The sequence below is a fragment of the Tympanuchus pallidicinctus genome, unplaced genomic scaffold (genome assembly GCF_026119805.1).
Source record: "Tympanuchus pallidicinctus isolate F22 unplaced genomic scaffold, pur_lepc_1.0 scaffold12, whole genome shotgun sequence".
NCBI lineage: Eukaryota > Metazoa > Chordata > Aves > Galliformes > Phasianidae > Tympanuchus > Tympanuchus pallidicinctus.
In genome coordinates, this window is record NW_026294637.1 from 12,379,649 (window position 1) to 12,394,485 (window position 14,837).

Sequence of the window (14,837 nt, forward strand, 5' to 3'; positions counted from 1 at the left end):
GATTAGGTCAATTACAGGCATATGGAGAAGGTCAGGCAACAGAAAATCTTAAGATATATAATAGCCTCTGTTAAATAAGGGGAAAATTCACTCAGATACGATACAAATAAGACCATAAAACTGCCTCACTCACCTGACAAGATGTAAGCAAGCAAACAAAACGGGTGGGGCAGGAAAGTCAGAGCAGAACTTAATCCACCTTTCTCATCCTTTGGGTTGGGAAATATTTGCCTCTCATTGTTCATATGAAATCATCTCTGTTCCTTACTAACGCCAGTTTTTGACTGAAAGATGAAACAAAACCTTTTTCCTGCTACCTTTCTTTAGCAGTACTGCTTTTCTAAAACATTGAGATCTGTCCTTACTTTCAGTTTAAGTTACTTTACTCAGTTCAACAATAAATAACAAGGAAACAATATAAAGCACTTCCTGCATTCTTTTTTGTGCATGACATTAGGAATACTTGGAAGTTCCAAGAATACTTGGAAATTGGAATCAGAAGCAGGGGAAAAAAAAAAGGCAAAGTAAGTTGTTAATTACCTGTGGGAAAAAATAGGGAAACTGTTGGTTGAGAAACACTGTTTACAAACTAGAAAGACTTATTCCTTCTATCCCTTAATCTGGGATCAGATGTGATCAGACTCGAAATACAAGAGACAGTCAGAGAAGCTTTACAGAGAGCTGGTGCGTGCAAATAGGGGAGGAAATATCTAGACTGACAAAACTGAGGTTCAGCTAAGAGTTTAAAAACCACAAAACCCTGACAGGCATTCCTGCAGCAGCAAGGCTCACCGCATACCCCAGGCACACTGGAAATGCTGCACTGTGGAGGCAGCCAAAGCACTGCAGGCTGGCAGGTGATACTTCAAAGAGATGGAGAGACCGATCAATGATCAGCTCTGAGCAGGACTAAAAAGGGTCTGAGCCTCTGATTTCAGAGTCTGTAATAGCCACAGTCTCAAAGAGACATTTTCAGTCAGTAGCAAGCAGGATTTTTTAGTAAACATTTCTGGATGTACTGACTATATGTGATGTTTCCATGTTTCACAAGCACTACGAGGCTAGAAATAACTTGCTGAGAATACTCCAGATATAATTTAACTCGTCTTTTACATAATAAAAGACCACTTCTGCTTCGAATAGATCCAAGCACAATTCAACAGGCACTACCTGTTCTCTTCAGGAAGCTACTAACACAGGACAGCAAAGCAGAAGTCTCGATCTGTGTCTGCTGGAGCATGCTTGTGGCTCATGGGTATCACTCAAAATCTTCTAACAAAGAACAAAAACTACAGGTAGTAATACAGGTTTCTTTATTGTTGGTTTTTTTTTGTTGTTGTTTTTGTTTGTTTGTTTGTTTTTTCTGCAAGAATTGAAAAATAAGCCTACTCTTTCAGTAAGTCATCACATCTTCCTCTTGAGCAGCTCCAGAACTGTAGCAATATTAAGGCTGTCCAAGCTCTCTACTGAGGCTGTGCAACATGCCAAAATATTCAGACAGTGCTTTGGCAAAACATCTGCTCTATTTGTATTCTAGAGCACGAGGGAAGGGATCATTCAAAAGCAGCACCAGTTAAGTGGGCTGAACTGCACAACACAAAGCTTCTACTCAAAAAGCTGGCTGATTTTTCAACCTGAGTTGCCAAATCAGCAATTTATCTTACTCCTCTGATCAGAATCTCAATTTACAGTGTGAATTATAGTGAAGCCATGACATACAGTAAAGGCTGCTCAGATAAGCAGCACAGCGAACCACGATTTCTCACACTAATACTTGTCATGGAGATATACACAAGCCCTGCAAGGAAAGCAAGAGGAATCACAAGCCTATTGCCACAGTGTGTCCTCGTTCATCATGTCAGTTAATCTCAGGCTAAGCGAAGGCCAGCAGGCAGATGCTGAGCTGAAAGCTGGTAGCTGCTGCATTTGTCATGCTGCAAATGCCCTCCTACAGAATTTTTTCTTACAGCTTCATGTAGACATAGTGACCCTAAGTTTCACTTTAACAGAGGTTTGACATACGATAGCAAGCATTTTCCTACCCCTACTCCCATAACTTTTCAACTTAAATTTCTATTCAGAATGTTTCTGCCAATACACAGCTTAGCAACTGTGAGCTTACACAGCAGCCATCTCTATTACCAGAGCTCCAGGAAAAAGTATATGAAGTTATTCTAAGAAAATGAATTGCCAGTTAGACTGCTCTGGTCGATCCAAGCAGTGTAAGCTCCCTGCAGAAGTCTGCATCAAGGAATCCTAAATGTAGTTACCATATCACATTGGATTCAAACTGTGCTTTCTTGACTGAACAGTAATCATAAAAGTTTGCATGCTTCCAAAGACTCAGAATATCACAAGCAAACTGACACCTCATGTAGTGATCGGTAACTTTTTTTATATTCTACATTATTTGGAGAACTCACAAGTCACAAGAAACTGGCTGTATGCAATGCATTGTCCGAAGAGAGTTTTATTAGAAAACACTCATTAAACTAGGCACTGCTTTTTCATCTTCTATTAAAACACCAGCTTCCGTTTGAGGTATTTGGTTTGACTTTAAATCGCTTCTATTTCCCATAGACAGAAAAAAAAAAAAACAGTAGTAAGATTCCAGTAAAAACAAATTCTCTGAAGTGAAAAAGAACATCTCAGCATTACTCAGAGCAGCCCCACTGACTGCAGGGGAGTAACCTACTCACTCCCCACAATTTCCCTGTCACAAAGATCCCAGTTCTGCTTCTATTTATGCTGACAGCTGCAGCATAATGTATTAAAGCTGAATTTTTATAAAGAAACTTTATTCCTACGACACAGTGTTCAAATACAATTCAGAAGCAGGAGGTGTATTATTTCCCATTTACAAAGCCAAACACAATAAATCAATGAAGTGTTACCCTAAGTTTTTCTCCTTATAAAGTTACTTCAGCTTCCCTTTGACAGGACCTTATTTCTCTCCTCCCACCAGGACATGTTCCACGCTATTTTCCATTAACAGCTTATAAGATTTGAATTCATTATATTTTCTATACTTTCAGAAATTCTGTTGGTCTTTTTTTTCCCCAATATTTTTTAGAAGGAAAAAAATACCTACACTTTGTTTTTGATGCCATTCTTTTAAAAATCCATTTGAATTAGATTCCAAGTTTGTCTTCACCTGGCTTAAGGATACTCAGTTTGTTTTGCTTAAAGTAGTGCTGTGCCATTTTCAAAGCCATGGAAAGGATGGGGAGGGAAGGAGGCAGCACCATGCACTAGAATATTGCTTTGCTCTACATAACAGAACCTCAACATCAAAATTTAATTCTCAGACAACTGACACTAGGAGACTAACTCCTTACAGCAATTTCTATAAGTGTTTCTATAGGACAAAAATATTCAAAATGCAGTTATAATGCAATAAATGAAAAGCATTATTCAACAACACACTACAATGAGGCAACTGTGACCAAGACTCCTTTCCAGTTCAGCATAGAAATAAGTAACACAAAGTCAGCATCAGTGCTTACAGAAATCCTTCCCCTATTGTTTTATAGAAGCTTCTCCATACACTGTAGATGCCTATATGGAAATAGCAGGAAAGCTTACTTGTACTGCTGCACTGATGAATTCGTCACTTTTCTCCCATAAATGGAAGTCAAGGGCTGATGATTTAGGCTAGAAAAATCATCTTAAGATAGACTGAGCTAGACATCAATTACAACCTTGGAAAAATCTTGTGACCTTCCCACAGACATGAAGGAAACAGAGACCATGCTGTCTGTTCTCTGAACAGCTCCTCCATGCTTAGTCACAGTCTGCAAAAACTGGAATTTCAGTCCACAATTAGAAAAACGGTGACACCCAAGCTAGAAAGGACATCTGATTACAAACTCATGCTTGGGGTGGCAAGGAACGACCAAATCACAGGGGCACGGAAGCAAAACACAGTAATATTATCCCATCCCACAGTGCCTTTAACGTAATTAAGACTGAAACTATTTACTATCTGACTGAAAGGACTACAATCTAGATAAGCTCTCATGTTTCCTTGCAGTCCATTTTATTTCATTAAATTAAAATGCCAGTCTTTGCAGCATACATTTTTATTCTTTTATTACCAAACATTTATGATACATGAGGACAAACACAGTGGTGCACAACTCAGTTAAAAATCCACCACGCTAAAGGACCATTTTATTAAGTATAAGTTAATGAGAATATGGAAATAAATATGAGGGGGGTGAGGTTCAAGCAGAATAACATTTAGAAACACTAAGTTATATTGTTTGTATCATGAGATGTTATTTGCACAACATACCTTACCATAAAGGTCCAATTCTGCCCTGTTTGGCATAATGGAGTGGGAAATGCAGGCTGACTGCCTGGGATCAGAAATGGCACCTTTTGTTACCGAATCCTGACATAGGCCACTGCAGTCATTTTAATCTTACTGATAAGCACAGCCAGTTTTGTTCTCTACCTCAGACTGATTTATTTCCAGTGTTCCTACTGAAGAATGAAATCCAACTCAGTGAGCCCAAACTAACACAGCTACGAACTACAAGCAGCACATCAGTTGTCTAACAAGAAAATCAAAACATCATAATGTGTTGATTTTTTTTGTTTGTTTCTTTTGCTTTTAAGCTTTGATACCATCCTAGTGGGAATGCTCTCCCCTCTCTGTACCCTGGTTTGAGTCCTCTGCCAATGTTACTACCATCGCTGCCCCAGTCTTTCCAATTAACTTCAGTGAGAAGGGCCCACACCCCAAATATGTGCCAATTGCCACAACCAGATAGCAAAAAGACACAAGATGTACTGAAGAGGTTTTGGTTTTAAATGCCAAAACTGCAGCTATGTTTTACACAAATCAGCATACTCCACAATTTTAAATTTACTTTTCCCTCCAGACCACCAAGATTCTACTATGCTAAATCGGGCATTTCAAATCAACACCATCACAGCATCACAATGTCAAAAACACTGTTTCAAAGCTCTTAACACAGTAGCAGTTGGTATAGGACAACTGTCAGCTCAAGAAAAATACTGCAATCAATCTTAATGAAATAAATAAAAGAGGAAATATGTGCATACCTATGCTTAACAGCTGGAAGTGGACCTGTAGCTCTCCAGGTGTACCTCAGCACAGAGCTTCCTGATCCAGTCCAGATCTCTTGAATACCATAGTCATGCAGAAAGAGGCATTAATCATCTGCAAATAATATCAACAGACAAAGAAAATAAAACCAAAACAGCGTAGTTTAGAAGAACAGCTCTAGAATAGCTCTAAAACTTGCACTGGCATGCAAAGCTGTGGGCCCGCACCAGCTCCCTGCCCACCTAATTACATTCAGCTGCTTGTCATGTGGTCTTGCTGACCGATCAAGTGATCTCTTTCCCTCTTTTCAAAACCAAGCAACACAGACAATCAGATTTCCCTAACCCAGGTAGTAACAAACTTCGAGCCCTTCTTTAAGCTCTTGACCCTCCTGCTTCCTGGCACAGGGAAAAGGAAGTTGCAATATGCTTTACTGAAAATACAAATAAAATACAGCAAACACAGAAGCCTATTTGTTGTAAGAAAGCACAGCGAGTACTAAAAGCAACCAAAACAGCATGGAGAATTTCAGTTTTGCACCCAGTGTTTCACCTTTGCAGAGGACAGAAAGAGCCACCTCTAGACAAGCCACTGCAACCACAGGAGGGCAGGGATGCAGGGCCATGGGGCAGTGCCAGGACTCGGGGATCCCACCCAGCCCTCAGGGGCTCTCAGCAGCAGCAGCGGAGCTGTAGCAAGATGGTGCCAGGAGCTTTCTGCACCACTGCATCAATATCTGCATGCCCCTCAACTCTATGAGATGTGCAGACATTCCACATACTTTAAGCCAATGAGGTAAAAGATGGATTGAACATGGAAACCATCCACATCAAGTCCCTCTATCAGGGCCCATGTCAGCACAGTAGACCCAATCTGTGCCCCAGGCCCAGCACCAAGGCACTCGTTGGTAGGAGCCCCCTGCCCACAGCCCCTCTGGCAGCTGCAGCTCACTCTGCAGGTGCTGACTGCAGGGGGCTGAAAGACATGGGTGCAGTGAGCGACCGACCCACCAAGCAGGATTTAACTATGCTGGGCATTCACAGACAGCAGGTTACCTTGCACAACACTTCCGCATCTCAGTTTGTTTCCACACAGTGTTTCAAGAGCAGAGAAGTAAGAAAGGAAATTAAGGTTTGTAAGACTGCTCTCCAGCCTTACAAAGTGCTGCAGTCAGCTGGCTGCAAAATTTAACGTACCCTTAATGCTTTGAAGGGTACCAGACATCTACCAGACAGACAACTCCAAAAGCTAAATTCATTTGCTGCACTGCTCCACTACCTCACCTTGTTTGCTGGGAACTGAGGTGACATGGTGCCCAGAGAGGTTGTGGATGCCCCATCCCTGGAGGTGTTCAAGGCCAGGTTGGATGGAGCCCTGGGCAACAACCTGGTCTAGTATTAAATGGGGAGGTTGGTGGCCCTGCCTGTGGCAGGGGGGTTGGAAATTCATGATTTTTGAGGTCCCTTCCAACCCAGGCCATTCTGTGATTCTGTAACGTGCACATTTTGTTACAATGAGATGGTAAACAACTATTTCAGGTGGAATTTTTTCATGCATTGCTTCAGCATTTTTCCAGATTTACCAAAAAGCCATTTCTTTGACATTCTGTCACAGGCTACTCCAACCCTCAATAATTTCCCCGCAGCTGAAGAAGCTCTAAGCCCTGTTTCTGCTCCCACACACCATTTGAAATGTTGCCACTCAGTTTTTGGCACAGAAAACTTTTTCTTCTTTAACTGCTTCCCTGATCAATACCAGCACATTTGCTTATAGTGAAGAAATACTTTGACCACAAGCACCCAACGATATCTGGTAACTGCAGAAGGAGGAACAGGATAAGGCGCGTTGACAAAGCAACAAAGCAACAGCTCTGCTGTGTTGCAAGCAGCCCTAGGAGCGGGGTGCCAAGCAGAAGCTGCCCAGCTGCAGGTCTCAGCCAGCAGTGTGCAAGCAGTTTGAGCTGTTACACACAGAAAGACTTTGGCCATCTTTAAGGGGAAAGTCATTCATAAACAATTTCCAGACTCCAGCTTTTGATTTCTGAACAAAACGAAGCTGCTTAACTTCCTTCTCATCAACCTGGCATAAAGAATATCCACCAACTCCCACTCTCCCCCTCCAAAAAAGGGTTTTATTAAAAACAGTAAGATTTGGCTGGGAAGATACAGTTGAAACAAACATTTTCCATTTTCCAAAGCAATTCCCACCATCTGCATGGTGTCAGAAACTGCAGCAACAACTGAGCGCAGCATGGCTGCAGGTTTTGGGGTGCCAGAAAGAGCCCCAGGTGAGTGAGGCCTCCTCACACTGCCATCCAGGCCTGGGGCTCACAAGGGATGGGGTGAAGGTTCAAAACATGCTGTGGAATGCTGTTCTGAGCTCTACAGAGGAATGGCCAACTGTTTGCTTAATAAATCTTCCTGTCTTTTTTTTTAAGAGTTATGAACAGGGTATATGAAAAAGACAATTCAAATGCCTGGAATTTACAGCCCTCTTGTAAAAATGATCTATGCTACAGGTCTAGGAACACAGGAGGAAGCTGGAAGAAAATCTAGTGCAGGACAGCATAGAGTACTCTTCATTTCGGGCACGAGAAAATTTGCCTTTGTATATTCTATACTCTTAAAAAAAGCTATAAGTGTCCAGGCAGTCCCTAGCAAGTACTTCCCCAAGAAGAAAATGCCAAATGGTTACCTGTCTGAACTCAGTTCCACAGGAATTTGGGCATCTGCCACTGGACATAGAAATGGGGGTGAAAGAATCAAGGAACAGCCCACCTCAGATGATCCAACAGATGATTCTTCTGTGTTTCCAAAGCCAAGAGCTTCAAACTTGCCCAATTGCAGTGCCAGCTGCCCTGTTTCCCTGCCCCCAAATTCTGCTGGGATCTGTTCTTCTGAATGGTTAATGGCTGTTTCCAACACACATTAAAAGCTCAGCAGGCTTTTACGACAGCCACAGCACAGCCTTCACACGCACATACAGCAGATGCTCCTGAACAGCCCTGTCAGACTGCAGAATGAGAACAACCAGCAGGCAGCACAGGGTAATGGCGCTCATTAGCATCCACAAATCTTATCTGCGTCTCAAAACTTCCCCCGGAATCAAAGAGGAAACTTTTAACGAATGCAAAAAGGAGGAAAAACAGCCACTGGGACACATATGCTGGCGCTGCAAATACGCTGGCAAACTTCAAAAAGAGACAGATCAAATGCTAACAGTAATTACTTCAGAGGGAGATCAATATCCCACAAAATGCAGAAAAAAGAGGGGAGAAAAAAAAGTGAAAAAGAAAAATAAGAACATGATAATTGGTAGGGGGAGATTGCTACAACTGCAAAAAGAATGCCAGTCCTATTCTTGGAAGAAAGGCCATTTCCCATGGAAAGACAGTGAAAAAATTAGAGGAGCTGGTGGGATGAGCTGCACTGCCACTCAGAATCACAGAATGGCTTGGGTTGGAAAGGACCCCAAAGATCATCTAGCCATGGGCAGGGCTGCCGACCACTCAATCAGCACCAGGCTGCCCAAGGCCCCATCCAACCCAGCCCCAAACACCTGCATGGATGGGACACAGTCTCTCCTGGCAGCTTGTGCCACCAACTCACCACCTCTCAATGAAAAACTTCTCCCCAACATGCAACCTAAATCTCCTCTCCTTTAGTTTAAAATCATCACTACCTCCCTGCATAAAAAGTTTATTTCCCTCCTGTTTATAATCTCCCTTTAAATACTTGAAGGTCACAATGAGGTCTCCCTGGAGCCTTGTCTTCCCCAGACTGAACAAGCCCAGCTCCCTTAGACTGTCTTCACAGGACAAGTGCTCCAGGACTTCTACTTACTTACTGCCAAACAGCCCACAAACACAGCAGCACACTAATATCTAAGGATGGAACTAAACACATCTGAAAGGAGGGGACAAATCTTTTATACTGAACAACTACTACTTTCCTTGCATCAAGAACCAACCAAGAACGTAAAGAAAGAAAAAGCAACTCATACTCAGAAGATCAGTTTTCACATTAGAAATGTAACAGCTCAGGTTTGTCAGCATCAAGTCACGGAACATCCCTTCAGCAAGCAAATAGAAAGCAGGTCAAGCAGGCCCTCCTGCAAGCCAAAAGCACGTGGCTAAATATTCTGTAATACTATGTTTTGAAGCAAAACACCTATGTTCCTCTGTTCCAACTGCAAGCTAATCTAAACAGCTACTTGTGATCATTTCTGAGCTTTCTTTCAGCGCTGCAGGAGATAAAGTATCAGCATGTTTAAGGGCAGCAGCTTTTTAAACAGGAAACAGCTTCATAAAAAAATCTCCTCCTCTGATAGCAGCACTAGATGGCTAACTTCCAAGGGCAACCAGAGTTGCATGAACCACTAAAATAACAGATACACATCAGTTTTGTTTTCATGGAACATCATGCCCAAAGATACGAAATCTTCACTGCAAATGTGATCTCAGCATCAGCACTTTGGAACACCTTGAAAGAAAACAACAAAGATCAAAATCCTGCTTTCAGAAAGCAAATCTGCTTACATTTGAAGAACAGGTTAATATGTGATACAAGAGTAGTAAACTTATCCCAAACAAGTGGATCTCATCAGTTTGTCACTTCTATTGAACTTACTGTCTCCCCATCAATTTCTATGAATGTCAATGTGGTTTAGAGTTTATCCTACAGTAAAGCCAAGAGTGCCTGTGCCTGCTCTAGATGCAAATGAAAAGGGAAAGGGAAAACAATGTTTTAATTCCTGAATCAAGTTCCTACACTCTGATAAAGTTCTGAAATAATAGAAAGAACATATTAGAGAGAATACAGCATTTAAATACTGCTAAAACACCAAGAATGGGCAAACAAAACGTTCTGAATTTAGAAGAGAAATAAAATGTAATAGTTCTAAAATGTAATAGTTCTTCACAAGAATAAACATGGTTATTCATCCAGACTGAAAAAAAATGGATAGTTTTCCATATAAGAAAAAGTACTTGTTGCAACATTCACATTGTTCAAATTACAGTAACTGTGCTTAAAAGAGGCATATTTAACCTAAGTATATTAATATTTAATCTATTTCACAAATTACAGCTCATTTTAAGTAAGATGATGGTTCCTCGAGCCATAAATCCTTATGAAGTGTGTGTGCCTGGTTTCAAGAGCACCATGCCCAGTAATGAACGCAGACAGAAGCATCTGCGTTTTGGTACACGGCTGATAACCTGATGTCTGTCTTCAGCCTGAAGAGCTACAAGTCTCCTTTGAGGTCAGTGATCTTTATCTACGTATCAGAAGGGCTGACAACTAGGCATATTTTTTAATTTAAAAATGTTGTAGCCTTTTAGGAATCTGTTGTACCAACGTAAAGGAATGTGCACTGCAGTTTCCTCAGAAAGGATTTTCAACGTTTTGCAAGTCTACATCAATACAATTTTGAAAGCTGCTTTGATGTTTTTACCCACGCTTCAGCTTAATTGATTCACATTTGCTCTTTGCACTACCTGATCTAAATACAGCTACATAGCATCCTTACTGTCCTTTCATTTATGTACCTGCTTTACATAAAGAATCACTGCAGAAGCTTAGAGCGAGTTTCAAAATCCTACTTGCGAGCACCCACAGATTCAAATTTGGTTTTAAAAGCCTGCTCATGTATCTACCAGCTCTTTTTTCCACTACAAACCACAAATTTCTAGATATGTTGTACCCTTCCTAGTCAGCTCCTATCGTCTCTGCTGTTTCCTGCCCCTTTCCTACCTCCCCAGCAGCCCACACTCTGCTTTTCCAGAAAGGCCCTCATGTGCTGTGCAGAGTATCAGCATAGCGTCATAGAAAAGGGAACAGCTAGGAGATACGGGGTCACAAACAGAAATATGGCTGCCTTGGTTTACATCTTGATATTATTTTAGAGCCATAAAAGCAGTGATATATGTTTCGGTTTTTTTTTTTTCTTTAGTAATTCAAAATACTTGCCAGGTCAGGTCCAAAGTGCTGGCCAGTACACGAACAGGATTCCAACATTTGGGATCATGCAAAACCCTCATATACATATCAGACTGTTTTCAGTTCCTTGAAGCCTCAGCAACATCACAGGAAAACATTATGCTGGTTTTGTGTCACATTTTAATATATATGTATGTCAGAATTTAATCTTCAAAGTTTATTATATCAGAGAATAAATCACAGAAGTTGAGACTACTTATTACAGCAAACAGAAGTAAATTCTGTTGTATTATTTATGAAAAGAAAACAATACAGTACTCCAGTAATTAAATTAGAGGCTAAGATTCCTAATTCATCAAGGCTTTACTACTAGTGGAGATATAAGCATCTGATCACAGCTGATTTAATGTGGTACGAGTCAGCCCTGGCTCCTGACAGGGATGCAGTTTTCAAACTAGAAAGACAAAAAAGAAATCACGGAAAGAAATCTCATAATCAGATGCTGTTCCCATAGGAAGACAAGCTGGGAATATATTTGTATAAATACAAACAAAAGAAAAAAGTTTTTGCTCTGTAAATGAGCTGCTTTTAAAATAAATAACTCTTCCTTAAATCATGCTGCTCCCAAACGGCTTTTGAGACATGTCTGAAGTCAGATCTATAAACACAATAGCACACAGGTGGCCCCCACAAGACACACCCCACATATCCAGACCAGCAAGTGTTTGCCTTCAAACACGTGGGTAGCCCTTTGAAATCAAGGCATAAGAAAAAAAATCAGTATCTGCTGGATCAGACCACATGTGCAGTGGAGTATCATAGTAAAGCTTTAATATTGAAGAGAGCATTTGGATTAACTCTTTAAACATGTTTAATGACCACGAGTTGTGTTTAAAATGTTTTGGTGAGCCACTAAGTAACAGGAGAGAAAAGAGCTACGGCTCCTACATTCCATCCCCAGTGCCCACGGTGCCTGCTTCTAAACAGACCTTGCAGCCCGTTGGTGCCCCCAGGGTACAGCTCCTGGCACAGGGTGGCTGTGCAGGCCTGGGGCTGCTCTGACCACTGGCAGATGAACTGACAGCCACCCAGCACTGACGGAGCAGCTGGAAACCCAAAGGTGACGCACAAGGATCACTGCCCCTAACACTCATTCTTGTCAATGCCAAAAGCTGCTGAAAAACTTTATCTCACTAATCTGCTCTTTGAAAGGAAACACGCAGTCAAGCGATAAAATAACGTGCAACGATAGAGATGAAAACGAACTTACAATCTGGTTTTAGATATCTGGTCACAGATGAGAAATGTTCTGAACTGTACAAACACCAGCGTATGCTGCAGCACCAGCCCCCACCCAGCTCCGAACAGTTCTGAACAAGTTAAGGAGGTGTAAAATCAGAACCCTGAATCAGAAACACAAGAATGTGTTGTTCTTTCTTCCATCTTTTCTAACATGCTTTTATCCACTTAAAATCACAAATACTACTCCTGCAAGTCCGTGCCAGCATCTGAAATGTATGTTGTGCTGCGTATGCTTTCTTCTGGCTGGAAAACACTTCAAATGGCAACTAAATATTCTGTCTCCATGAAAAGAATGGAGATTGAGAAGACAACTCCATGTAGGAGTACACTTCCAAGCAAAGGCATGCAGGTCAGATGTTAGAAACTGCTCAGAGCTATCAATACATTTTACACACAAAAGTCAATAAGCATTTTGTAGAGCTTCAATAAAAACAGAGTGCACAAAGATCACCTCTCCAGTAACGCTCAGTAGAATTCCTCACTCCAAGCACACATCTGAAGAAAACTTCTAAATGCTAATTACTGTGGAAACTACTGGCAATCAAAAAGCTCCAAATCCACCTGAGAGACAAAACCCAAGGAAGGGTGTTTCTGGCAGTGCTCAACACGTCCTTTATGTGTTGCCAGTAGCATAAAAACCATCACTTATACTGGAATACAATCTAGCTGCTTACAGAGCGAGAAAAACTGAGCTTTCCTGATGGATTTAGCTTTCCTCAGATCTCAGACCATCAAAGCATTTACCCCAAGCACTGCAAATCAGACCCAGACGATCTCCCGCACCCTTCAGCTCGGAAAGCAGCAGCAGATGTGCCGATCCCTCAATGCAAGGCCGTTACAGCTACTCCCACAACAACTTCTCATTCGCAGCGGCCCCGCATACAGGCGCACCGCACCTCTCGTTCTACCACCGCGTGCCTGGGAAGATCCGCGCTGCCAGCTGCCGCACAGCGGGGCCCGAGCGCCGCAGCCGTTCCCGCAGCGGGGACACGCGGGCAGCGCACAGCCGAGCTTCTCCCTGCCACTCGCGGACGCCGCACAACGACCCGCCGCGCGGTCAGGCGCGGGGCTGCAGACGGCCTGAGAGGCAGCGCGATTCTCGCGGCGCTAAGGCCGCTCTGTCGCACCCACCCGTTTGCCGGCCTCGGAAGCGCAGGGAAATCACCTTTCCCACCCCGCCCCTCGGTTCGAGACCACCGCACACGCGGCTCGCACCCGTTTCCGGGCGGATCCCGCAGCTCAGCCGCTCCCCCGGCCCCGCCGCCCCGTACCTCCGGCAATGCCGCGTCGCTCCGCACCTGCCCGGCCGGGCGGTAAGGGCGCGTTTTCCGCCAGAGCGACATCACTTCCCGTAGGCTGGGGGCAGGCGCCGAGCGGCCCCGCCCGGACGCGGGGCAGTGGCGGAGTCAGCACCGCCTCGGCCACCCCTTTCCCGGGCTGGGACACCGAGCTGAGCCGCGCCAAGGAGCTGCCCGACGGGCTCCCCTCACACGGGAGTTGCACCGCTGTGTTGGTCGACACCGCTGCTTTGCGGCCGTCCCTCGTGGGCAGGTGGAAGTCACCGTGGTTTTGTACTGCGCTTCCCAAACAGGAGGGATGCGGAGCTGCTGGAGCGGGTCCCGAGGAGGGCCATAGGACTATCAGAGGTTTGAGAACCTCTTATGAAGACGGACTGAGAACTGGGCTCGTTTAGTTTAGCTTGGAGAAGGTTCTGGGGAGACCTCAGTATGGTCTTCCAGTACTTCAAGGGACCTTACAAGCAGGAGGGGAATTGACTTTTTACGTAATCTGATAGAGATAGGACAAAGGGGCTTTCAATTGAAAGAGGGGAGATTTAGGTTGGAAGTTAGGAAGAAATCATTTCCTGTGAGGGCAGTGAGGACTGGGCACTGCTGCCCAGAGCTGTGGGTGCCCCATCCCGGAGCTGCTCAAGGCAAGGCTGGGTGGCCCTGGGCAGCTGAGCTGGGGGGCACCCAGCACAGGTCGGAACTGGATGGGTTTAAGGTCCCCAACAATCCAAGCCAATCTGGTTCCCACTGTCCTCTCATCCCCACTTCCATAAGGCCCAGCCACTGCCTCCAACAGCCACACCACCCCTGGACTTAGATAAAAGCACATTGAGCGAAGTGACTTCTTCCCTCAGGTCATCCAGAGGCTGCTGTGAATGCCAACACCCGAAAAAAGTTCCTCCAAGAGCAGCAGCTTGGGATTCTTTTTTAGACACATTACAACCCTGACAGAGCCACACATCAAGGCACTGCCCTGAGCAGCCACAGAGGGCCTCAAAGCAGCACCCAAAGCAGCACTTTCTTTCTCGTTAAGTGTAGTATAGGACTGAAAACTGTCTATGTGCACATGTGTGGTACAGTACACACACTGATACACGGGAGCATAATCCATGGCCAGGTGTGGGTCACTGCCCAACCGCCTGCACAGCTCTCAGCAGATGGCAGGGATGACGAGCAGGATCTGGGACACAAACGGCGGCAGGAGGATCGGGACAGGGGAAACCCACAGAG

General features: G+C 43.8%; 1 protein-coding gene across 4 annotated transcripts in view; it reads right to left on the bottom strand.

Annotated features, from left to right (window-relative positions):
* Positions 1–14,837, bottom strand: part of RAB27A (RAB27A, member RAS oncogene family) — a 31,910-nt gene that overhangs the window by 16,494 nt on the left and 579 nt on the right. Inside the window, exons 1-2 of one of the 4 annotated variants that reach the window (XM_052672636.1) lie at positions 13,590–13,714; positions 5,074–5,191 (exon numbers count right to left, since the gene is read on the bottom strand). The exons of 1 other annotated variant lie outside the window; for it this stretch is intronic. The gene's annotated coding sequence lies outside the window, so the exon portion shown is untranslated. Of the gene's footprint in view, positions 1–5,073; positions 5,192–13,589; positions 13,715–14,837 lie in introns of those variants that run through there. 2 more of the 4 variants (XM_052672637.1, XM_052672638.1) reach the window with 2 other exon arrangements.